We start from the raw sequence: 27,402 nt of genomic DNA on the forward strand, positions 1-27,402 counted from the left end.
GTGGGAGTGCCGACCGGGTGCGGATTACACAGACGCATTATTGGTGACCGACTGCCGGTGCGGGGACAAGGACGCTGGGTCTGAGGTTGGAGGTTGTATCGCAATCGAACTATCAGCGCCATTGACTACCGGGGGGGGGGGGGGGTTACTTTCACGGAAAGCGGACTTCAATTCCACTTATATTTTAGACAAATATCCATTGTAATTTCTTGCTTGTGTGGGGTTTAAATGGTATGAACTCAGGAAAGGGTTTCACTACTGGGTAGAGATTTGGGATCGGAATAAATTCTAACTGTGGCCTGACAGACCCCGGTGCCTGGCCTGCGGCCCACCCTGCGCGGAGAGCGTGAAGTGTGGACATTGGTGTTAACGTGTGCGCACGACAGCGGTGCCGTGATATATTCTAGTCTTCAATTGAGTGCTGTGAGCTCCTTAGTCTAGTCCTTAGGAGGGTGTGGCAGTTTGCAGTGCGATTTGAGAGTTTAAATGTGGACGCGCACTTTGTGGGCAGCAGGTGGCTAAGGGCTGCTCGGCTCCTTTGGGCTGGTTCCATCTCAAACCCCGGTCCTATTGTCACATTTGTGTCTACCCCAGTGTTGCATGCCGCCTGAAGTTTTACTGTGTCAATACCTTTTTATTATGAACTTGTTGTACCCAATAAAGTGTAGTGATTTTGCTACTCCTGTGTGTTCATCTGAATTGTTGGGGATTACACCGAGAGCCCAGTGTTGCGTCAGAGAAGGTTGTTGAAATTACTTCTCGAAACCTTACCTCTCTGCGCGACATTTATACATGGTAAAGGTGTTTTGTGAAGATGTTTAGCCATTAAATTCGTTTTTTTTAGACTTTCATGTTTTTATGGCTTTAAGTGCTTCTCAGCTCCTCAATAGCGTTTTCAATTCATTTACAATGTTTGGCATGTAACTTCTGGCTGAATGGTTTTCTTGATGTTTTAACTGTTATAACATATTTCTGTGGTTGTTTATACATGGTAAAGGTGTTTTTTGAAGATGTTTAGCCATTAAATTCCTTTTTTTGAGACCTTCGTGTTTTTATGGCTTTAAGTGCTTCTCAGCTCCTCAATAGCTTTTTCAATGGATTTACAATGTTTTGCATGTAACTTCTGGCTGAATGATTTTCTTGATGTTTTAACTGTTATAACATGTTTCTGTTGGTGTTTATACATGGTAAAGGTGTTTAGTGAAGATGTTTGGCCGTTAGATTCCGTTTTTGAGACTTTAGTGTTTTTTTTGCTTTAAAGTGCTTTTCATCTCCTGAATAGCGTTTCCAATGCATTTACAAATATTCGGCATGTAACTTGAATGGTTTTCTTGATGTTTTAACTGTTATAACATGTTTCTGTGGTTGTTTATACATGGTTAAGATGTTTTGTGAAGATGTTTAGCCATTAGATTCCGTTTTTGAGACTTTCATGTTTTTATGGCTTTAAAGTGCTTTTCAGCTCTTGAATAGCGTTTTCAATGCATTTACAATGTTAGGCATGTAACTTCTGGCTGAATAGTTTTCTTGATGTTTTAACTTTCATAACATGTTTCTGTGGGTGTTATATATGGTAAAGGTGTTTTGTGAAGATGTTTAGCCATTAGATTCCGTTTTTTGAGACTTTCATGTTTTTATGGCTTTAAAGTGCTTTTCAGCTCCTGATTAGCGTTTTCAATGCATTTACAATGTTTGGCATGTAACTTCTGGCTGAATAGTTTTGTTGATGTTTTAACTGTTATAACATGTTTCTGTTGGTGTTTATACATGGTAAAGGTGTTTAGTGAAGATGTTTGGCCATTAAATTCCTTTTTTGAGACTTTCATGTTTTTATGGCTTTAACCCAGATAGCAGGGAGGAATCGGGCCGATTCCGGCAGAATGTCGGGACAATCGGCTGAGAATCGGACTCGGCCGACGGCATTGGCCCGAGTCTGGTCCGATTTCGGTGGTATGAGTTCTGGCTAAGATGCGGGTATTGAGTTTGGGCCGATTCCGGTGAGAGTTAACTGGCCCGACTGTTATTCAAATAAGAGGGGATGCGTCATGATGCACATGTGCTGCAGTGGTAAATTTGTCAAAACTTTTTGAGACGTACGTGTTGCTGCCATCACATTCAAAACGGCCTTATCTACTTAAAATGATAAATGTCATCAGTTTAAACATTCTATGTTCTGTAAATAACATATAGGTTTATTACATTTGCTAATCATTGTATTCTGTTTACTTTATTTTACATAACGTTCCAACTTTTTGGGAAATGTGGTTGAATACCATTGCTATTTCCAATTCTGCCCCATCATGTCATAGCCATCAATGTTCTCATCTGCAGAAAAATGTGTAGATTTAATAAATGAGACACTGAACTAAAATATAATTCTTTATTTACTATCAACAAGAACAGAAGCAATCATTGGTGATGTGTAATATTAAGCAGACATTCTCTGTATAGCAGACCAACGCTGTGTAATCACACACAATGCAAATGTGTGTTTTAATTATTTTGTTAAGTGTTAATGTGATCCAAATGTGTTGCATTTACTAAGACAATTCATCAAAGAATCTCAGTTCTTCCTTAATGACGCCAATTGTCATTTTGACAAAGAATACATCAGAATCCTCATATAAAGCCACTATAGAAATTGCTGAATAATATTTATACAGTACATTTTCATGCAGAGTTTGCAGCTCAAAGTGCTGTCCATAAACAAACAGATAAGAAAGTATGTGCAGATATGGTTTCAACATGATCTATGCAAGCCCCCCACTGAAGCGTCACAGCTGGCAGTGGACACATCTAGGACTTCAGGCTCCTGGCCATGAACATTCCCTGCTAGCCTACATAATCCAGTTTTACATTCTGGACCAGTGGGTTCTTTCCTGTCCATACCATCTATTTCAAGGAGCTTGGTGCTCTCCCCCTACTGCTCAGAGACCAGGTAAAAGCATGAACCACACAAATGATCATATTCAGCCAATTCTACATACATGAATTTTGTGTATTCTAATACAAGATCATTTCTCATAGGCTTGCTTTCTACAACCATGGCATCAAGTTTCTACAACTTGACTGAAGGAGAGAGAATATGAACAAGTGAGTAATTATGATAGCTTGCTCCATTAATAAAGTACCAAAACATTAAATAACTAATTAAGTAATTCAGACCAGAATTGCATAGATGTTACGGTATGTGCAGTATTATACATATGGTTTGTATTAGGGGTGGAACGGTACATGTATTCGTACTGAACCGTATGGTAGTCACGGTTCGGTGCATGAAATTACACGGAGAATACGGTACATGGTATAAAAATAAATAAAACTTGCATGCAAAGTAATTAATGTAATGCGGAACTACTGTCAGATACTCGTGTTCTTTAGGGACATCTAATCTGTAGCTCTGAAGCACCAATTGGTGCCACCGCGAGTCAGAGATAGGCTTGCTAGCAGCACTAAGGACGAGTATGGCGAGTGGTGGTGACCCACGAGAGATAGAGGACCCGTCGGCCTTTGGTATGAACCGAACCGTGACTTCAGTTTACCGTTCCACCCCTAGTTTGCATACCAATATACATATACTGTAAGTACACAACTATGTGCTGTGAAGAATATTCGTATAATTTACAAGTAAATAAAAAGTGACTAGGGATGTGGTTTGGGTGTAATTTTGTGTGTGGCAGGTCTGTGACTGTTGGTGAAGGAGCAAAGAGTCCTGTACTGCCTCCCAAGATTAGGTGGCAACCAGTCAGTGGTTAGGACCTCAGGAAGACCAGGAGAGCTCCTCAGAGATGTGGACACCCAGGAACTTGAAACATAAATGTAAATTTTATTAGGCTAATACTAGTTTTACAGTAGATCAATATCTCTACATTAAGAATTATTGTGGTCCAAAGTACTTGAGAACACATGTAAACATTATAGGCTATTAGTGACAGAGGCCATGAGTGGAAAACAAATACTTGTATATTTTAAATGCGTTTGTAAAATATCCCCTGTGCTACTTGTGACACAGTACTGGATCATATAACACGTATGGCATTAAAATACGGGCCTAAAATATAGATTTTCCCAATGTAAAATACACTGCAGTGCCAACATGTAAATAAAACCATCATAACAGCAATGGGCACATCATAATCCCTCTTAGTTACAAAACAAGTGTTATATATCTTGTAAATCCTGAACAGTTGTAGGCTCTTACAATCTTAATTGACTGATTCATCCTACTCAGTGTTGTTTTCTCTTATCTGATATATTTGGTTATTGTATACATACATTAGATCACTTGTTTTAATGTCTCTGTTCATATTGGGTAGGCTACTGAAGTTTAACACACCGAAAAATATAGCAGATCGCACCACCACAGCCAAAGCCGGAGCTCACGGGCCGGGACGTCTCGTGGATGGTTTACCAACAAATTCACAATGCTAACGTCTTTCTTTGCAGTTGTTGGTGGTTTTTAACGAGATAAGACAGAAAGATTAAGGCATTGTTAGAATTGTAGTTTTACTGTAGTATAGTCGTTAATTTAATTTAATAAATAATAATTTATATAGCTGTTAAGTTTTTGATAGTTCTTGTTAAGCTAGTGTTCCGACATAGCTCTACTGTAGGTTTGTTGTGTAACCTTTAGCGTAGCTTATAGTAGTGAAGTTTACAGTAGTGTTTTGTATATTTAGCGTAGACTCATCAATTGTATTATAGTATCAGTGTTGTGTAGATTTATTGTAGGTTTTGTATTTAGGTTGAGTATACTCAATATTTTAGCTAGTCCAAGTTAGTTGCTAGGGCCTAGCTAGCAATTCCTGTACAGCAGCTACCAGTACAGTGACCAACTGACAACTGACCAACACCAATCGACAACAATTGCCAGATGAGTAGAGATGGCCTGGGTGTATGCCATGTTATTACGTGAAGTATTTACGGTTAATGTGGAAATTAACTTAAGTTAGGAATTATTTTTCTTATTATAACCATTTGGTAAGGTCGGGTTCCCTATGCTAAGAGTACAGTAAACAATTGTCGCATTGTTTACGTAATTAACCTCTTCCGATCCATGATGGCTGTGTTCACGCACAAAAACAGAATATTCACTGCATTTACGTTTAACTACTGTTTAATTCAAATTACTTAATGATTACATGAAAGTAAAATAAATAAAAATAATTATCTTGTATGAAAGTATTATACACTTAACCAAAGATCACTTTTCATGTGCTATTAAATTACTTTTCTCAGAGCTTACTGTTGTATAAAAAACGCAATTGCGAGATATAATGCAGCCTACTAGTAATGTATTTACAAACTGTTATTACTTTTACTTATAATTAATTGAATGTTAGTGCTAATGCATTTACTTTGATATCTGCTGTTTCTCTAGAGTCTAGACTGTCAACTTTCTGTAATATCAGGAGACGTCCCACTCTTCCTCCTGCAGCCACACAGCTATTCACTCAATTAAGGTGATAAAGGTTCCATAAAAACAAAAGTTATACATAGTTAAATGTTTAAATGTGAAGGCTTCTTAGTGTCCAATCAAATGACTTGGTCAGCTAAACTATACATGTCACTGCCCTTTAGTGATTCACTTCCACTGTGTGTTTTAGAACTCTTGGCATTTGTCAATAATGGCTGAGGAGTATTCAGAATATAGCGTGACTTCAAATATCCAGCGAAGGTGTACTGCAAACGTGGCAAGACTTCTGACATCCATCCAACACGAGCAGTCTACATTAGAAGATACCGTTATTCTTCAATCTAATGAGGCCTCAGAGGAAATGTCCAGTGATCAAGACTTTGAAAATGAACTGTTTGTTGATGCATCAATGGACAGTGCCGGTTTAGAAGGTGGACTGCAGGGTGAAGTTGATGATGATGAGATTGACAATGAGGGTGAAGATGTTGAGGAGATGGTTAATGATGAGGTTGAAGATGTTGAGGAGATGGTTGATGATGAGGTTGAAGATGTTGAGGAGATGGTTGACGAGGAGGTTGAAAGTCCAACAGACCGTTTCAAAGGCTACTTGGTCAATTGGGCTCTTGAATATGGAATTACATTAGTTGCATTAACAGCCCTGCTTTCAATTCTGAGGTTGCATCATCCAACCTTGCCAAAAGATGCAAGGACTCTCCTTAATACCAATAGAGGCTACATAATTGACAGGATTGCTGGTGGCACTTTTTTTTACTTTGGTATTCTAAGTTCAATATCTAGCACACTCGACAAACTTTGGCTGAAACTCCCAAATAGGTATACGTTGAAATTACAACTACATTTTGATGGGCTTCCTCTTTTTAAAAGTTCCTCTATGCAACTGTGGCCCATATTGGGACGGATCCAAGGATTTAACATTAAGAAACCCTTTCTGATTGCACTTTTTGGTGGAACATCTAAACCTAATTCATTGGCAGAGTATCTTAAAGATTTAGTGAAAGAAGCTAAACAACTGCACTCTGGCTTTACATTTAAAGGGAAACAACTCTTTATTACAATCAGTTTTGTAATGTGTGATGCCCCTGCACGGGCTTTCATCAAAGGCATCAAGTCACACTCAGGCTATGCTGGGTGTGATAAATGTACAGTATACGGTGTGCATTTTCAAGGTAGAATGACTTTTCCTGAGACCAAATGTCCCCTAAGAACCGATAGTAGCTTCAATGCACAGTCAGATGAGGAACATCACAAGGAGACATCCCCACTAAGCACACTTAATTTAGGTATGGTAACAGCATTTCCCCATGACTACATGCACCTTGTATGTCTTGGAGTGACAAGAAAACTGTTAGAGTTATGGACTGGCAGCATTGGTCCACTTCAATCCCGGTTATCATCTCAGAGGGTCACTCAGTTGTCTCAACATCTACTTTCTTTAAAAAGCTATATTCCCTCTGAGTTTGCAAGAAAGCCTAGGGTTGTTGCTGAAAGACACAGGTGGAAGGCTACTGAATTCAGACAATTTTTGTTATACACTGGGCCGGTTGTGCTGTACAACCTATTGAGTGAACCAGTGTACAATAATTTCATGCTACTTTCAGTCGCAGTATCAATTCTTGCTAGTCCTTCGCTATCTGTTAAGATGTGCTGTTTTGCTAAAACTTTGCTAGTGTCTTTTGTAGAACACTTTGGCCAGCTTTATGGGGACAAGAATTTGGTATACAATGTGCATGGTCGGATACATCTAAGTGATGATGTGCAACAACACGGTCATCTTGATAATATCTCGGGTTTCCCCTTTGAAAACTTCTTAGGTCAAATTTAAAAAATGGTTAGAAGTCCACACTTTCCTGTGGCACAAGTAATAAGACGGATATCAGAGTTGGAAAACTCGACCTCTGATGGTTGTAGCAGCATTTCTCACCTTTTAACCTTTCTCAAGGTTAAAAAATATCACAATGATGGCCCTATCCCACAACATGTTACCAATACTGTCAGTGAATACAAGGAAATATATCTTGCCAATTTCTGCATCAAGGTTGTCACTGGAGACAATTGCATCAAAAGCAAAGACAGTATAGGTTTAGTTAAAAATATAATTTGCATAGAAGGGGACCACTGTGTTGTGTATAATGAGTTCACTTCTGTCACTGACTTTTTTGACTACCCAGTTAAATCCTCACAGTTGGGAGTCTTTCTTTTGTCAGATATGTCTTCAAACTTGAAATATGTCAAAGTAGATGAAAGCCTTGTAAAGTATGTGCTCTTGCCATTCAAAAACAAATTTGTGGGCATGCCACTTCTTCACTTAGTGGAAGGTTAACAGATAAAATCTGTACTGGTAGTCCAATAGATATTGGCAGATACTCGATTGTATTTTACTATTACATGTAAAACATTTTGGATGCCAGAACCTTTTTTGTAATATGGGAACCTGACCTTACCCAATTTGTTTTAAAGTTTGTAAATAATGTTTACAAATACAACAACAATATTTGTGTGAAAGTGTGAAATTGGTGTTTAACTATTATAAATACAAATGTGTCTTTACAAAAGGTGCATGAGTGTGTCTAAAGTCATTCATGTCATATTGATCTACACTGCAAACCTTTGATTATACTTTACATAAGTCACCAACAAGCATGGGAAAGTAAAATGTCTTTCAAATAATCATAAAATACATGTACCTACCACATCCTATACAATCTAGTGAGCTAATTGTGGGATTAATAAATATGCTAATTACTTCTCAATGTACACAGCATGTTTCACATTGTGGACTTTATCTCTGCGGAGAAGAAGGAAACCGAAGTTGTGCCTTCATCATGGGTCCAGGATGGCATGAGCTACTGGCCGCCTTATTCCTCCACTGAACGCTCCACAAGGGCAGTGAAACGTCAAGAAGCACCTGACGAAACATGGGGTCTGTTTGATGTGAACATCAGGTACACAAGAAGTGAGTTAAACTTAAATTTCCAGTCAACTACTTATAAGTGACATCAACCTACTGAGACAATATGCATCTACATTCTAAACACAGCACATTAAAATATTCTCTTACAGACACGTATGAAGAGGCTCGCCATAAGCTTCCTATGGCAGTGGTTCAATCGGATCTGCAGACGGAGGAGGAGGATGACCGTCCTGCATATATGAAGAGAAGGGGAAGGTATATCAGCTAACAACTTGATTTGATAAGAATAACTTTTCAGTGGATAGGCTCAATATCAACATGAATGTACTTCACTGGTCACCCTTAGAAGTTCAATAACCTTATATTTTGAACTTCAGGGGCAGAAATACGCAATTATTCAGTGACACTGAAAGTGAAGATGAACCAAGTGCCAAGTTTCCACGCATGGACCGGTCGTCAGTCACCTCTAAAGGTTTGCCACCTGCACCTGTCATTAGACCTCCAGAGGACAGAAGAGAAACACCTGGGACCTCCAATACGTTAACAAGGACTGAGCCAAACATTCCACAGCAGCTATGCGATCGTAAGTGTTACTTGTGGCTCCCACACTTGGCTTGTGACACAGCCACCTAGTGCCTGAAACAAATAACTGAAAATGTAGCTTTCAGTTTTATAACAAAATATATATACACTGTATTTACCCAGAAATAAAAGTGATGGGGGTTGTAGCAGCCCTTCGGCTTTCAATAACGGCAGCGTCTCAACGGGTGCAATAGTTAGCTATTTATTCTCGAACCAGCATGAGCACCGTGAAAACTAAAAGTTAAGACACAAAAATAGCTGATTGATTAATCTTACAAGTAAAATACAAAAAACAAAGATGCGCTCACTTAAACATACACACAGTTTAACAAGTTGCAGTAATAGTCAAATAGACAATCTATGACCTTCATTTTAGTTAACATTAATCACACCTCGCTCCGCTAGCCAAAGGGTGCAAGGTTTGGACTTGCTGCTTCTGATTGGCGTGAGGGTCTCTTTGCTTAACAGTACACAAATGTGGATGTAAACAAATCGACTAAACAAAACATAAAGCAAACAGCATTACATTGAACTAATATGCTAAAACAAAAGGATAACATCGTCTCGGTTACCTCACACGTGTCTTTCTTCTATGGAAATCATACCCGTCGAATATACAGGTTTCTGGTCTCACAGCCTCAACACCTGGCACATGAATGACCTGACGATTGGACATTACATTAACATTGTTACATTCTGTTTTATATTTTTGCAGCTATTCTTCGTGAGATATTAACCTCAATGGAGATCCTTAAACAGCAGCAAAGGCAGATTTTGCTGCAGCTGCAAAAGTTGCAGGGAAATACATCAAATTCATCATTGGATGAAGTTCCAGATATGCCCGACCTTCGACTTCCAATGTCTTCACTGGAAGATTTGAAGGGAGTTGAGGGACAACTTTCAGACCAGGGCATAAAAAAGAACTTGGTATGGAGCAAAACATTCTAAACTGTCACTTTGATGAAAAGTAATCAACCTAGCCACAATCTGACCGAGTAGGCTACAATTGATAAGCTTTCTTCAAATTGGTTATATAATCGTCATTTACATTTTTTGTTTTTCAGACCGCATATTTGGGACTATCTGGAGGGATGACCACCAAGGAGAATGTGTGGAGAATACTCTCAAAGCTCCTTACAAATGCCCTGGCTATGAAAATTAATTGGAGAGGGGCCAATGGGAAACAGGCTTTTGAACCCCTTGCCTTAAAACGTGTTGTCATCGGTAAGTTTCATGACCACTGGCTGGTGCAGAGGCACAACGTCACAGAAATAATTATTTGAATCGAACAGGCTGTTGTTTTGATTGTCAGAAAAGAAAGTTCATAACAACACAGTTGATATGACAACACCGTTTTGTGAAAGAAAGAATATAATGAATGGGATATATTTTACAAAAAGCACTTGATTAAAATTAAAATCCATTAACCATGAGGAATATTTCAAGGACTACATTTATTCATATAAACTATTTGAATACGTTACATTTTCTCTCTTTCTAATAAGGTTCTGTGCGTCGTAACCATTCTGGAGTTCCTGATGCGGAAATAGAAAAGTACATCAAGCGATGGATGCAGCTAGCCCCAGACAGAGATGGAGGAAGAAAAAGGAGAGAGCGAGGGAGAAGTGACCAGACCGAAGAGTGATGCATATCCCAGAATACCTGGCACAGCTTTACAAAATAGATTGTAACCGTAAAAAATAAAAATAAATTATTCACTTAGGCAACGCCTATGAGTTTATCCTTATTAAGTAACCTAGTATTATCGATACTTTGTGAAAGGCAATTGATCAGCGTTAAATACGTTGTGGATTGGGATGAATTTGTAGGCCTGTGTGTAAAATGAATAATTGCGTAATATTTTATTTTAAAAATCCACATTTGGGTAATTTAAATGTAGTTATATGTCCATCGGGCCGCTTCTGGGGGGATTCTGGTGAGATGCTGGCATCGGTTATATTCCGGTACACGGAATCGGCCGGATTTACACGGGCCGATTCTGGGCAGTCATTCATTTGATTCCGGCCCGAGTCCGACAGCCGATTCTGGGCCGATTCATTTGGTACTGGCCGGCCGGAAAAGGGCCGCTTCTGGGCCGATTCCTCCCTACTAGCTGGGAAAGTGCTTTTCAGCTCCTGAATAGCGTTTTCAATGCATTTACAATGTTTGGCTTGTAATTTGAATGGTTTTCTTGATGTTTTAACTGTTATAACATGTTTCTGTGGGTGTTATACATGGTAAAAGTGTTTAGTGAAGATGTTTAGCCATTAAATTCCTTTTTTGAGACCTTCGTGTTTTTATGGCTTTAAAGTGCTTCTCAGCTCCTCAATAGCGTTTTCAATGCATTTACAATGATTTGCATGTAACTTCTGGCTGAATAGTTTTCTTGATGTTTTAACTGTTATAACATGTTTCTCTGGGTATTTATACATGGTAAAGGTGTTTTGTGAAGATGTTTAGCCATTAGATTCCGTTTTTGAGACTTTCATGTTTTTATGGCTTTAAAGTGCTTTTCAGCTCCTGAATAGCGTTTTCAATGCATTTACAATGTTTGGCATGTAACTTCTGGCTGAAGGGTTTTCTTGATGCTTTAACTGTTATAACATGTTTCTGTGGGTGATATGGTAAAGGTGTTTTGTGAAGATGTTTAGCCATTAGATTCCGTTTTTGAGACTTTCATGTTTTATGGCTTTAAAGTGCTTTTCAGCTCCTGAATAGCGTTTTCAATGCATTTACAATGTTTGGCATCTAACTTGAATGGTTTTCTTGATGTTTTAACTGTTATAACATGTTTCTGTGGGTGTTATACATGGTAAAAGTGTTTTGTGAATATGTTTAGCCATTAAATTCCTTTTTTGAGACCTTCGTGTTTTTATGGCTTTAAGTGCTTCTCAGCTCCTCAATAGCGTTTTCAATGGATTTACAATGTTTTGCATGTAACTTCTGGCTTAATGATTTTCTTGATGTTTTAACGGTTGTAACATGTTTCTGTGGGTGTTTATATATGGTTAAGGTGTTTTGTGAAGATGTTTAGCCATTAGATTCAGTTTTTGAGACATTATTTTTTTTATTGCTTTAAGAGTACGCTGATTAAGACCTTAACCCGACTTTGGAAATCTGATGAAGGCGTTTACATGATCAGTTTATTGCCATTATTGGGTTATGATTGGCGTATTAGTGTGCATGTAAACCCACTCAAGTATCCTATGCTACATTTGAACATCATGACAACCCAATGTTAATTTTGGCAGCTATTTATGATTTAGTCTTAGTCTTTAGATGAAAATGCATATTAGTTTAGTAACATTTTGTCATTTTAATCCTTTGGTCTAGTTTTCGTCGACGAAAACTCAATTTTATCAAGTTTTAGTCACATTTATTAGCCATATTAAATTCCTTTTCTTCCCTTCTCAGGCCCAGGGACCTCATGTGTTGTGTCTACAACTGCATAATAGTCTATCTTGCAGTACTTAGGTTGTCCATTAGATATCCCTCCTAGGATAGGTCTATAGGATGGGACGTATGTAGGAGGAAGGGATGAATTAACTAACACATAAATGGGCAAATCTCTGTCTGTATGTCCGTTTGCAAAACAACAGAAAGAAACAAAAAGAAACAAAACAGTCTTACTTTGTCTACAGTACTTCTGACAAATAAAACATAACACATATTTACATAAAACACATAACACATATCTCAAACTTTTAACAAATTGCGTGTGCTTGTGCGCATGAACAGTCCAATGTGTGCGTGACTGCGTCCATACAAAAAACTTGAACGAGTTCAAGATGAACTATTTTTTTGTGTGTATGTGTGCATGAGTGTTTGCGGGCTTGTTATTTGTATGTGTGTGTAACGAGGATGTACCTGATGTGGTCTTGCAAGCTCTGTCAGAGGTATCTGGCCAATGTTCACTCCCACGGGGAGTCAAACTTGCCACCCCTCGACTTCCAAACGCAACCACTACCAACTACGCCAAAGACAAGCTAGCTATTTATTGACACAGGTGGCCTGTTAAATGCCCGGTCCCAACACAAGCTCTTCTCCTGCCTGGCGCCCCAATGGTGGAACCAGCTCCCCACCTCCATCAGGGACACTGACTGTCTCCCCACCTTCAAGAAAAGGCTCAAGACGCACTTGTTCCGGGAGTACAACGGCACTTAAGAATGCTTGGCTGGATTTGTTAGTCTCCTCCAGGATCACTACGACTCTTATTGAGTGACTTGTTGCTATTGTAGGTTAGATATAACGAAGTTAAGTCTTGTACTTGCTGTGTAATATTTTACTGTTGATTGTTCTTTTACAGGTACAGTCCTGCACTTTTGTGGTTCATGTTGTTTTATTTGTAACTTGTATAACTACATGCTCTTATGGGTCTTCCCTTTTGGCACTTGTTTAGCTTTTTCACAATGTATGCTTCATGTTTTGGCTGCTTGCAATGTTTGGGACTATCTCGTTGTTATGTTCAGTGACCTATGCTCTTTTGTAAAGCTCTCTCTTGGAAGTCGCTTTGGATAAAAGCGTCTGCTAAATGAATAAATGTAAATGTAAATGTAAATCGCTGAGGAGTGAGTTTCACCGATTCACACCGGTCACATTTATCCCTCTGAAACTGATGATGCTAACCTCGTGAGATCCGGGTCACGGCACCAATGTAACGGACATGGTCTTGCAAGCTCCGTCAGAGGCATACTGGCCAATGTTCACTCCCACCGGGAGTCAAACCTGCCAGCTCTCAACTTCCAATCGCAACCACTACCAACTACGCCAAAGAAAAGCTAGCTATTCGGGTTACATCCCTGAGGAGTGAGTTTCACCAGTTCACTCTGGTTACATGTGCATGGATGTGTGTGTACAAGAAATAAGTTGTTAAACAGAACAGTGTAACAACCACAAAAAACCACACACATGCTTTAACAATTAGATGGGGCAGTCTTAACAGCAACATGAACCCCCCCACCTTGAGTCAGCAGAATGAGGCTACCCATCTCTATTCATTTTGAGGAAAGCACTTCTCTCTAAAATGAGCCTTGCTCTATTTCGCCGACCACGAGTGAGGTCTCCTGTTATACTAAAAACCCGCTCAGCAAATGCTTGGGATGCTGACATTCCCAGAAGGTCAAAGGCAAATGGTTTTAGGGTCTGGTACACAGCCCAAAAGTCAATAGCGCTCTCTTCGTGTATGGGCTGAGAATGCTTCCTCCTACTTTTGTAGCTCTTGCCTGACAGAGGGCTTTGGTTTTAATGGCTGGCTTGTAATTGCTTTTGAGAAGAACAGAAATCTTGGACGCTTTGAAGATGGGGCTGTCTCTGGTGCCTCTCTTCTCTCTTCTTCCTCCGTGTAAGCATCATCGTCCTCCTCCTGTGGTGATATAGTTTGAGCTATGTAATCTTTTGCTCTTCTCAGAAGCTCCTGAATTTGTCTGTTTTCATTTTCAATGTGGGTTTCAGGTGAAACAATTGGATCAAGGAAGCATGCAGCAGTGGCAAGGGGCAAGAACTTTGAATCCATGGGATTAAGGAAGCAGTTGAAGCGCTGTTGCTTCATGTTTGCCTTCATTTTTTGTGCCAGGCCAGCTAGGTCCCTGTAGCCAGTGCCCGGGGGGAACTGGGACAGGTGAGCACTCAAGTCCAAGAGGGCGGGCACCACAAGGGATAGCGACATGGTGTCGCTCTGTAGCATCTTGGTATGCTCTGCGAAAGGGAGGAGCAGGTCTGGGCAGGAGACAGTCCCAGTCCATCCCATCAGCAACCATCACAATTGAGTCCTTCACTTCAAGAAGGCGAGAGATCATCTGGTATGAGCTAGACCATCTGGTGATGCAGTCTGTCTGTGGGAACATAGGGCCTAATTTTCAAAATTTTCAGTGAAAAAAAAATACTTAAAAATGTGGAAACATAGGGCTGTGGGAACATAGGGCTGACCCCGTCATTTTACCATACTGTTCATATTGAACAGACATTATTGTTTACTTGGAAAGATTACTGTATATTTACACTTTTGATTTGTACTTCCATCGTAAGTTTGGTCTTTAATTTAATTTGGAAGTGGCTTTAAAAGGTCTTAAATTTAACTTGTTTATACCTGTAGAAACCCTGTTAAGCCCCCACCCCCCACTCCAAAGACAATTAGTGACCGAGAGGTGCAGACATTAAGTTATGTCATGCATTAAGAGTAGAGTAAAAAATAGAGACTAAATGTGTAAATGGATGTTAAAACTCAGTGCTCTGAGTTGGTACATGTCAGTTTAGGCAAAGGTAGCCTTTTAAACCTCTAGGTTTAAAAACATTCTGATTTGATTGGAACTTTCTCTTTTATACATTTATAGTTGGATTTGAGATTTAACAGACATTTAATTAATTTAGCAAGTTGTTTAACTCAAACAACCATAACACAGTACATGTGGTACACAAAGCTGCAGTCAGATTTGGCGAATATTCTCGCTTGGATGTTATCTTTACATATAGCTGGGTTCTTGTGTCTACAAACAATGAGGATGTGCACACAGCTTCAAGACAAAAAGTTACTGTACCCTACACTTTTAATGTTCCCACCACCCCCCTTTTCTGAATAAAGTTTGATTGATCTGATTTGTTGATTTCTGTTGCTATGAAAACCAGTTTAGCCAAACTAATTAACATTGTTTTTAGCTAGCTTGCATTACCATTCAATCGCTAACGAAACATGAGTAAAAATAGCTTGCTAATCCGGCAGAACTTGTTAATGCAAGAGACTCCGAGAACTTAGCGCGTCACTAGCTTCTCGTCATATCACGCAGTCGGGGTACAGCTAGATGATCAGCGTCAGCGCCCTTGGGTACCTGGCATGTCAAAAATGCAAAGACTTGTGGAAAATAGATATATAGCACCGGCTATAGCACCGGGAGAATTCCCGATGGGGCGAAGCACTTCTGGGCCGGAAGGGTTAAATTAAAAAAAAATAAAGATTTCGGCAGAAGATTGAGCAACACGGTTGGCCAGCAACACGATTGGCCGGCCCCCCTTTTCACGGTTGGTCTACTCCAAATGAACGTCTATGCAGCCCTTAGTGCTGCTTATACACAACAGTGACACTGACAGATCGAAAGCTAGCTAGTAGAGACAATATAAAGATGGAAAACCAGGCAAGAAACATAAATGTAATTACCTCAAATCAGGCAAAAAAAACGCTTGCACGCTTCGCCCGCTCGTTAAGCGTGGAAGTCCCCTAACTAGCATCACATCAGGCACAGAATGTGCATACATTAGCAAGGCGCTCTCTGTGGTGGTGTATACGGGACCGGTTATGATGGGCCAGTGTGGATCAAAGTCCAGGGCCTATTTTTACTCCCAGTCCATCTAGGGTGACCAGACGTCCGGATTTCGGCCAAACAGTCCGGTTTTCCAACCTTTTGTCCGGACCGCTGTTGCGTGTCCGTCTTTTCGCCCTTTTGTCCTCCTTTTTGACCCTTCCTGCCCACCGTCGCAATTTACCACTCGCAAAAGTTTTCCGATGTCAAAGAGAAAGACCTCCTTCTAACCTACGTGGAGTTCAGAACTCCAATTTGCCATAAGAGCAGCAAAGATCAATATCATACCTTCTGTAAGTTCTGTCGCATTGACATTGACATTTGACCCTTTGTCCTCCTTTTTGGACCCAAGTGTCCTCCTTTTCAGGGTCATTCTTCTGGTCACCCTAAGTCCATCCCTGGTTACAACAGCCATGCGAGGGATTTTTATTGTTTGTTAGTTAATAAAATCTTGTTGGTCATCCTGATTTTGCATGTTGTGTAGTTTAATCGGACCAGAGAGTTGGCTGGCTATTCTCGCAAGCAACTGAACATGAGCTCTGCCCTAGCCCAGTTGCCCAAATGACTAGTCTTAATTGTGGATTGACTGAGATTCTGGAAAGAGATCAATTCAAGAAGATTTTCAATATCTGTGGTTTTTCGGTAAAGTTTGAAAACTGTTGCAGTTAAAATGTGGGAGGCATGTTTTTTGGCTACTTCTTAACCTCATGCGGCTGCTGCACCATTTCTGCCTCAGAGTGACCTACGCTGGGAGAGAGGGAAACAGCATGGAATAAGAAAAGCAATACAAAATGGCTGAAAGGGGTGTATTTATGTAAATGTGCACATTGCCTCTTTGTGTCAATAAATAAAATATAATTTGGACTGATGGTTTTTCAAACCTTATTAGCTTCAAGCATCATTCTGAAGTACCATGCGCAATTTCATGCAATTTTACATTGAAATGTCAACCGTTTCTTAACCTTTGTCCCAAAGCTGACCAAAGCTAATACTCTGCCTTTTCTTTTCATAAAATCTAAACTATGCTCATAAGTTCAAATCCCCATCCAGCCTGTTGTTGTTGGCCAAACATGAAGTCGTTTTGCTCTCATTTTCCAACTCTCGATCTTCTAGAATATATATTTGTATAATATTTTGCGGAGGAACCTGTATCGCTGCTTGAAGCTATATTTCATATTTATTTTTGGTGGTAGCCTTTTCAACTAATGTCTGATTTCTCTTTCATCTTTAAAATGAGAATTCAGGAACTGGATTTGTTGCCTGCTGTTTCTCCGCCATTCTTGTGCCTCTTGCTCAGTTGTTTACAATACCTCTGCTGAGCCTAATTGAAAACTACAGTAACATGCATTGAGTGATTGGGCAGAATGTGCGCAGGTAGACAGACAGACACGTAGCCCATCCCAATCATTAGTCTGAGCCCATCTTAATGATTGGTTGTGTTTATTACAGTCTTGCAATGCCCACAGATGTCATATTGATTTAATGTCACTGTCAAACCTTTATATGTATTGGTGTATATGTATGTGTGTGCTTTGTAATATGTTGGCACTTCACATTAACTTCATATTCTCCAGGAGAGTGCTCAATTGTCACACTTCAGAGAGGTCAGGGAATCATTTTTACAGTTCTCCTATATTGGCCCAAATGGGTAAACTGTTTTTTTTGCTTCCCTCTGGAAGATTTGTGTCAAACATGAGTGTTTGTATCTGCCCTCCCCCCTCTTCCCATCTGTGAAGCAGATTGTATTGCCATCTGGTATAAAATGCGCAATATAAAAACATGTTTGATTAATTGATTGAATGTGTGACTTTAAGGACCATCAGAGATTTTAATTTTTGCCTCATTGAAACTTAACCAATAAACAGCTGATCCATTCATGGGCCTTTGATCTGCTGACATGCTGTGAGAAACACAGCACATGAATTAAAAACTGTACATTATTTTTATGTTCCACTTGAGGTCACTGAAAGCCTTACTACTCAACTTACTTTCCATCGGCTTGAGTAAAAAAACTGGTGTCAAACATTTACATTAGGGAAAGACAAGGTCCAAGTCATATTACTTGGTGCATGCTGATTGTTTGTTATCATAACCCATTGAAATCTAACTCCTCACTACAAAAGTATATGTTTATGAAATCATAATCAAAGTCAATTTGATTTGTATAACCCTGTATAAGCCATGCCACGGAGGGCTTCACAGATGCCCACAAATCAGCACCTATATTCCACCTAAACCCTCAAGGAAGACAAGGAAAAACTCCACACTACTGACTTACAGATAAAATTGGAAGAAACCTTGGGAATAGCAATACAGTGTGGGATCCCCTGTTCCAGAGACAGTTGGTGATGCAGAGAGGTGAAAACCATAGGCTGGAGACAATACAAGTATACAATAAGAATACAAATGTTATAATAAATATATTTTTAAGCTAACAAGACTGCATGGCACGCTACTGTCAATACAACTTTTGAATATGTACACACAGGGGAGAATGTCAAATCCTATAATCTTTTACATACTTGTGGGCCCCAGTTTCTTGTTGAGCTGTTCTGTGTACAAGTAGCCTGGCTGCCAGCCCAACTTAGCCCTGCCCACACAGATAATTTAGTCGGGAAGTTGGGTCTGGAGGGGCTCGTATTTGGGACAAACTATATAAGACCAGGAGCTGGTCGGACAAATGAAATTGCCAGGGCGGGCTTTATACTATGATGGACAGATGATCAACAGTAACGTAATCAACAATGTCACGTTTGAATTAGTTTTCAACAAACAACATATTACTTTGCTCTGATTGGTTGTAGGTCTATCCAATTGAGCAAAGAGTCACAGCCCAACAGAGAGTTATCAGACTCATATTCTGACTAGAATTATGAGTATGACAACGTCAGGCTAGTGTACAGGCTTACTGGAGTTGGATTCCTCTGTCTCCATAACAATATCAAACAATCAAAAAGAGCAGGATAACCAAAACATCCATAACCAACCCTTCTTGTGACCTGTAATGGATTTCTTGGTTAGTAGACTTTGCATGGATCATTAGACAGGTATATTACAATAAAACATAAAAGAAGGATTTAATTTGTTGAAATCCTTTATTTAAGTGGTAACCTCTGTCCTTGTTAGCTCACATGCACATTCAATGTAGTTTGTAGCTCAGTGCAATCATAGCAGCTGGGAAGACAATACCAGCTCTGACATAAATACATCGGCAAATAGTGTAGACTTCACTGATATGGGGACAGGTTTTGATTCCAAAAACATTTTGGATGGACTGTAGCATGTCCTTCAACTCATACTGTGCAAGTGCCATGAAGACATGCTGATACATGAGTTGTAAATATTGCAAATTATCAGCCCCATGTCATGATATCAGCAGCACTACTGTACATTTTATTGTGCTGCATTGATAGAGAAACATTGTGCATAAGTACTATTATTACTTGTCTATGAATCAACTCAGAAAGATATCTAGGATACATTTACATTTATTCATTTAGCACACGCTTTTATCCAAAGCGACTTCCAAGAGAGAACTTTACAAAGTGCATAGGTCACTGATAATGGCCGGGTTTCCCAGATTTGTCAAGAAGCTCTTAACGCTGAGAGCTTCTTAGGAGCATTCTAAGCGCGTTCTAGAGCGTTCTTAGAACGCTCTTAAGAAGCTCTTAGTGTCAAGAGCTTCTTAACGAATCTGGGAAACCCGGCCAATAACAACAAGATAGCCCAAAAAACATCGCGGGTAGCCAAAACATGAAGCACATATTGTGAACAACCAAAATAAGTGCCAAAGGGAAGGATAGTGTAGGATAGTTTAAATGTACAATCGTGTTATTGAGTGGAGTCAATTAAATCTGGGGACCTGTTTTGGTGGAACAATAGTTGTTTCTTATTTACACAAAAGAGAAAATAATTACTTTCATATTCTGTTCACCTCAGCATATTGTAGATAGTTTATTTGGTTTGACTTTATGAAAGGGTATGGGACCATAAATGGGTGTTTGTTGTCTGTGTTTTTAGTATTTTTCAAGAAGTTGATTTTTAGCATGTAGTATACCTTGCTATTTGTTTTAAAAGAATAATCAGGTCAGTGCATGCAACTTAGTAGTGTGTGTTTGTGCAAGTATTAGTTTGTGTTTAGTTTGAAATTCACCTTGAACTCGGTTCTAATTCATTACATGTTGTGCCACACTTCAAGGACCAGTTTGGGGTTCCACCTCACTTGGACTCCAGCTATGCGAACCCACAATGTTCAGTCTGAGATTTTTGGTATGTTTACCTTTATTCGTCAAATGCAAACAGTTCCATTTGATGCCAAAGGTTGAAACTATTGATTGTGGGCAGACACTTTTTCATTGTGGCAGGATACAAAACTTTACCGATCTCTCCCCAACATGACCAAACCTGACAATATTATCTTGGAATTTGGAAATCCATTATCAACATAGCAAAGTTCTACATGTTCTGTGTGTTTCAGTAATAATCAAGTATTAGTAACTCTTAAGTAATTGCATTGTAGGACTTGTTGCCATGTATTAGATATTTGAGTACATGGGTGACCCATTACATTTGCTCAGTGCTTGTGTCAGGGTGAGTGGTGGGGTAGGACCCAAATGCAAGGGAGTTGCGAGGCATTTTGAAAACAAAGGTTTAATCTAAGAAACGGGAAACAGAGTACTCACACGGACATGGGTAGAAAGGTGGCCCGGAGGCCGGAGCAGTCCAGGTAACCACCCTGGGTTCACCTTTATTGAAACAGGTAGAATCAATTGAGAACAAATTCTCATTTACAATCATGACCTGTCCGGGAGGCGGCAGCACAGTCCGCACAAGTGAAACAACAAATACAGATACAAAACAGTATGACAAACACATGAGGAAAAGGCACAAACATGAATAAAGACTATATACCTAAATAAACAATCAAATACATTTAAAAGAATAAAATAAATAAATAAAAAGAAAAGACAGATTACTGGATTTTCTTTATAAAAATGAGAGCGAGAGAGACCGAGAGCAAGAGAGAGGGAGGCGAAAGAAAGCGAAAGCGAGCAAGAGAAGCACGGGCCGGTCAGCAGGTACAACAGTCAACTAAGATTCAAGTAGGACGGTGAAGGATGGGGTAGGACGGGCACAGGAAATGAAGAAGCCGTGCACAACCCAGGAGGCAGCACGGTGGCGCTTGGGAGCCCAGACGAGGAGGCGCCTGGGAGCGCGAACGAGGGGGCCCCTGGGAGTGCGGACGAGGGGGCGCCTGGGCACGGGGGCGCCTGGGAGCGCGGGCACGGGGTACTGCACTCTGTAACTAATTCCAAACACATCAGACATATCCATGCACACACACATGCACAGTCTTGATTGTTGGATTATGTGTAAACTGTATTCAGTTGGACAGGACTGCACTCTTCTTATTTTATAATCGTCTTATTTTATATTGTTATATTTAATATTTTACATCGTGTAGTATTGGCTAGTATTATTTCGATACTTTTGTTAATTTTCTACTTTTAATACTTTCTACATCTTATATTTAAAACATGTTTACCATATGCACTAGCCTGGCTGGCAGCCGACCAACAAACAACATATTACGTTGCTCTGATTGGTTGTAGGTCTATCCAATTGAGCGAAGAGGCATTTGTTTTACGAGCTCGGTTGACACACGCCCCATAGTCACAGCCCAACAGAGAGTTTTCAGACTCATATTCTGACTAGAATTATGAGTATGACAACGTCAGGCTACATATGCACCTTCCTGCCATAGTAAATTCCTTGGTTGTGCGAACTGGCAAATAAAGCTGTTTCGATTCTGATATCGCAAAGGTGATACATGAGATCAACATAGATTTACTATTCTCATACTTAAACATGAAACTTATATTGTTTCATAACAAAATTATCCTATTTGTCTTTATATTTTAGTTTAATCAGGCTGAATAAAAACACAAGCCATAAACCCTGCCTGGCTATGGTTGGTTATGGAACCAACAACGTTGGAAGCATTAGTATGCTTCTTCATGTTCATCAAGACAGTCCTCCCTTTGAAGGACAGTGGGCAGACCACCATGTTTTGTTGGGTTACAGTACAGAAAAGAATGAGGCTGGAGTCAAGATTTAATGATAAGCATAATTTACCAAATGATCAGTGTCACCCTTAAGCCACGCCTTAACACACCAATGTTGTCAGTTGTATACGGCGCTACTGTATATAAAATGGGCTAAAGCCTGTAAATAAATGCCATTCGTTTGTCACACTGATAGTAGTTTTGATACAATATTATCATGTATCAAGCCCATCATTATCAGATATGCAATAATCAACAGGCAATTTTAGTCGGATAAACATCCCCTATTTTGACTCACTGTGTGAGAAAGGGCACTGATGACTCAGGAAGCCCATAGGGGCCACTCTTCATTATAGTCTAGGGTGAATAAACCCAATCTACCCATAGCATCCAAAGTCCTCTAGCATAATGGACTTCTTCTGTAAAGGAATTATAATTTGGAAAATATCATAATCACAACTCTAGGTTGCTGCTGTTATTTCAATGACAATTACAGTCATGTACTATCTCTGTCCCAGAATTACAAGCCTGCTGGTAAAAGAATGACTAGAACATCCTTATCTGTCAGAACATGTCAGGCCCTGAGATATCTTAGATTCATGTATGCATGGTATCATCAGCATATCCACCCAAGGAAAGTGCACATGAACAGTATGTCACCTCTTGGAGCACAGGTGATCTCATAAAGGGCAAAGGTTAGATCCAACGCAAATGGTCTGACCAAAGTCCAGATATTATGTGTAACTGAACAACGGCTGCACATGTACATTTATGCTCATGGTACTAGTCATCTGTGTGTATGACCTGTATACGTTTTGAATATACATGTGTATATGTGTGTGACAAAATTAAATCTATATTTTTACAATCTGTTATCTTCTTTGGGATTTGATAAGGCAAAGGAGACACATTGCTTCACATATTCAGCAGTTGATGGCACACGCCGGTCAATGTAAAAGAAGTGTTACTCAACCAGTACTATAGAGACTTTGTGTCATTAACCCAACTGTTCCTTACCCTTGAATTGAACTTTTATTCAACTTTTTAAATGATCAAGTTACCATTACATATCATGTAATTTGACAAACCCAGAAGATCAGTAATAGTTCTGTAATATACTGTTGTCGTTTCTTTGCACTTTATATGTTGTGTGAATTGTTTATCTATATATGTTGTGTGAATTGTTTATCTAATTAATTAATGTGTAGTTTTGTATATGCAACTGCTGGATGTATTTGTATTGTGTATTGATTGGTGTTCATGTTTTTACTGGGATAAAATGCAGCATGGATTCCAAGACAAATATTCCTTGGGGAAAATAACGTTTTATTCGATCTTATCTTAAGTAGATAGAGAAAGAAAAAAAAAATCAAGCACTTTTTTTTTGTTTGGTTAGTCTAGCTACTAAAGACGCTACTTCTACTTTATGTTAAAACCAGAGGCTCTGCTGTCTCTAGGGGACCTCAGTGAGTTTTCCAAGGGTCGTTGAAGGAATGTTGTGGGGAAGAAAACCAAAACAATGTTAGCAGCAACTGTAAATGACTTTACATTTTGTAGGCGGATGACACACTAGTCAAGAAAGAGAATGACTGGCAATGTCTATACATTAACAAAATTGATAAAAGAGTGCAATGTATTTCTCAAACGTGTCTCAAGCAATGGGATTTATTGTAGTCACTATAAGACAGACCTTTTGAACTCTGTGTTGCTTTGTCTGGGCAGCAACAATGACACATTGCAAAATTACCTGGGCCCTTTATAAATAAGTTCACTAGTCTTCACTCGTCTTAGTTACAATTCATTCAAAGAAAGTGAATCAAACCATTTTTGGGTTCATTAGGTAAAGTAGAAAGGTGTCATTTAGAGGGGCAGTCATCTCAAGCTTCAATACCCAAATAGTAGCCGCATATTGATCCTTGCAATTAACTGCTTGGTCAACATAAATTACAAGCTGCTAGCTACAGCTATAATGAATGGATTGACAGACTATATAGACAAAATGATTGAGACAACTACACGTCAAAATCCATAGTCATTAATGTGGAGTTAGGTGCCCCAGTGTAGCTAACAGCTTCCATTCTTCTGGGAAGGCTTTCTACAGGATTTTGGAGTGTGTCTGTGGGAATTTGTTCCCATTCAGCCACGAGAGCGTTAGGGAGTTTGGGCACTGCTTTAGGGTGAAAAGACCTGGGGGTTGCTGATTGCACAAACAAACCTACGTTTTTTCCTTAACTATGACACTTAAGGGTACAATTGTCCTTAGCTCAGGGATTTACTTTACCCGTTAATTAGTATCGTCACGTATATGTGATCGTTCGAAAGCGGGCCCCACAGAGTACCGTCACACATATGTGATTCTGAACATTCCAACCGACTATTTTCCGATAGACAAAAACTATATGACAAACGCTATATTATGGCTTCAAAATTTACAATTAGGAGGCTAACAAGTAACACTAGCAGGTAGTATCATTGCTACGAGTATTATGCTAGGTTGCTAGGTAACGGAAGCTAACTAAAGCTAGCTAGCTTTCGTTTTGAAAAAATAACTCACTCTGGTGGCAGCGTCGGTAATATTTAGAACTCACTCCTCTATAAATGTTAGGCATTAATAAAGTGTGTGAAATTTGGCTTACAAAATGACCATTTATGAATATGAAATGTACCCATCAGTACCCACCCAAGTAGTTGGATACATTAAATACAATCTGCATCAATATCTGGATTGATAAAATAAAAAATAATATCAAAGCTTTTTTATGTTAATTGTGTAATTGTTGTAAACCTGTTATGTTTTGAATATATTTGAATTTTCCAAACTTTAGTCCAGTCTATATTTTCAAATTCAGAATCCCAATACAATCTTAAATTTGGAAAGGATGACGCACATAAAAAATTCTGGATATATTTATTACAACACATTTCTTTCATACTATTAATCGTACCTAAAAATATGTCATGCGCGAAGTATTGTGTAAGTGAAACATTTCTAAGAAGTGTAAAAACACCAATTGGTATTGCATCAAACACAATAGTATATTCTTTAAGGGTTACAGGTATGTTGAATTTGTTCAGAAAATCTGTAAGAAAGTAATGTATTATTGGCATCTAACAATTGGAAAACATAAATGATATTGTTATCAAACCAGTTGGGTAAAAATAATGATTTATTTTTGTATTTAATATCCTTATTATTCCAAATCATATATTTGTGAGGTGAAAATTGGATACTTTAATGGGGATTTAAAATAAAATGAAAAAATGATTTGAAATCATAAAACATTTTTTCCTTGTATTTTCTGCCAACCTTTTCCCAGTCATGATGGCGAGTTTTCTTATTTCATAAGTTACCAATGATTTCCAAATGATATACATGTTTCTGGTAGCTTCCAATATTTATTAATTATTTATATTACCGGGATCCTGAAAGTATTATATCCTAACAAGGCTTTGTTAAATTTCAAAGAACTTTTCCGAGAGCTTTAGATGTACTGATGAATGTATTCATAATGAACCATAACTAAGGTGGCCGAGAAGTGTCAACGGTTTGCAAAAAGTCACAACGCTACGATTTGCCAAAAGCCACAACGCTACGATGTGCCAAAAGCCACAACAAAACGTGAGTCGCAACATAACTGAAGTCAAGCACAACGGATGTTGAAAATGAAACAGGCTTGTTGACTACTACTGCTATTCGTACAGGTGGAAATGGAAAGTTCTTGTCCGGTTTAGGAATAAACTACACTGGACACGACATCATGCACATTTACATTTATGCATTTAGTAGACGCTAAATGCATAAATGCATATCCAAAGTGACTTCCAAGAGAGCTTTACAAAAGTGCATAGGTCACTGATCATAACAACAAGATAACCCCAAACATTGCGGGTAGCCAAAAAATGAAGCATACTTTTGTGAAAACCAAAAGTCCCAAAGGGAAGAACCATAAGAGCATGTAGTTAAACAAGTCACAACCAAACAACATGAACCTCAAAAGTGCAAGGACCTGTGTAAAAAGAAAGCAACAACAATACATTTCACAGAGAGTACAATAATTTAAAGTCAGTTTCAACTAACCAACAAGAGCAACAAGTCTCTCAGTAAGAGTCATTGTGATCCTAGAGGAAAGTAACATTGGGTCCAGGCAATCATTCCTAAGTACCATTGTACTCCCGGAACAAGTGCGTCTTGAGCCTTTTCTTGAAGGTGGGGAGACAGTCAGCGAGCGTAGAACGCATTCAGCTCATCTGGCAGTAGGACAGAGGACTGGGTCTCACTGTAGCCTCTCCCTTTGTAGTCTGTAATGGCTTTAAGTCCACTCCACATGCGCCTGGGGTCAGAGCCATGGTAGCTGGACAGCTGGGCTGTAAGCCCTTTTTGCTGCTTTGATGGCCTTCAGAAGGTCGTATCTGGCCTTCCTGTACTGATCAGGGTCCCCAGAGTTAAAGGCGACAGTGCAGGCTCTCAGCTGTCCCGGACTGCGGCATCAACCTAGGGCTTCTGATTTGGGAAAGACCGGACAGCCTTCTGGGGGACGAAGTAATTGATGCAGTTTTGAATGTAGCTTGAAACAGTGTCCGTGTATTCATAAATGCCCCCATCTGCCCCAACATCATCCAGTTAGTGGTATCAAAGCAGTTCTTAAGAGACAAGTTTGAACATTCTTGTTAAGAGCATGTTCAGAAAACGCACTTAAAATTTAACAATCGTGCGTTATTTTGCTGGAAGAAAACACTCTTAACAACTAAGATCAATCGTTTTTGGGAAACACAGCCCAGATCAAGTAATAAGTAAGGGATAATGTATAGAACGCCGGTCATTATTGGGAAAATAAGCCCCTTCAGAGCAAAGCTACAACCCTCCGCTTCGCGTTGGGTTGCTGTTTGCCCTGTCGGGGCTTATTTTCCCGATAATGACCGGCGTTCTGTACATTATCCCGCTTATTACACAGCTACTTGCCAACAAAATTACTTAACACAGTGTGTCTTTTTACAATGTATTTGTTACCATTCGTAGTGTTGATCAACAGAGAAAAAGTTTGCCAAAGACGTTGAACTTCATAGACGTTGAACATTCTTTAGGCTTCAAATCAGCTGACGTCGCTAAGCAACGGAGTA

General features: G+C 39.3%; 1 long non-coding RNA gene and 1 pseudogene across 1 annotated transcript in view; one reads left to right on the forward strand and one right to left on the reverse strand.

Moving 5' to 3' along the window:
• The first annotated feature begins 5,627 nt into the window (after positions 1–5,627).
• LOC146286363 (uncharacterized) lies at positions 5,628–8,353 on the forward strand (annotated as a pseudogene).
• Positions 8,354–8,608: 255 nt separating this feature from the next.
• LOC146286364 (uncharacterized) overlaps positions 8,609–27,402 on the reverse strand; it is a 30,295-nt gene continuing 11,501 nt past the window's right edge. The window contains exon 3 of the long non-coding RNA XR_014758486.1: positions 8,609–9,591. This is a non-coding gene — a long non-coding RNA (uncharacterized LOC146286364). The remainder of the gene's footprint in view (positions 9,592–27,402) is intronic.

This window comes from Hypomesus nipponensis, chromosome 6 (genome assembly GCF_054491055.1).
Source record: "Hypomesus nipponensis isolate SF chromosome 6, ASM5449105v1, whole genome shotgun sequence".
Classification (NCBI taxonomy): domain Eukaryota; kingdom Metazoa; phylum Chordata; class Actinopteri; order Osmeriformes; family Osmeridae; genus Hypomesus; species Hypomesus nipponensis.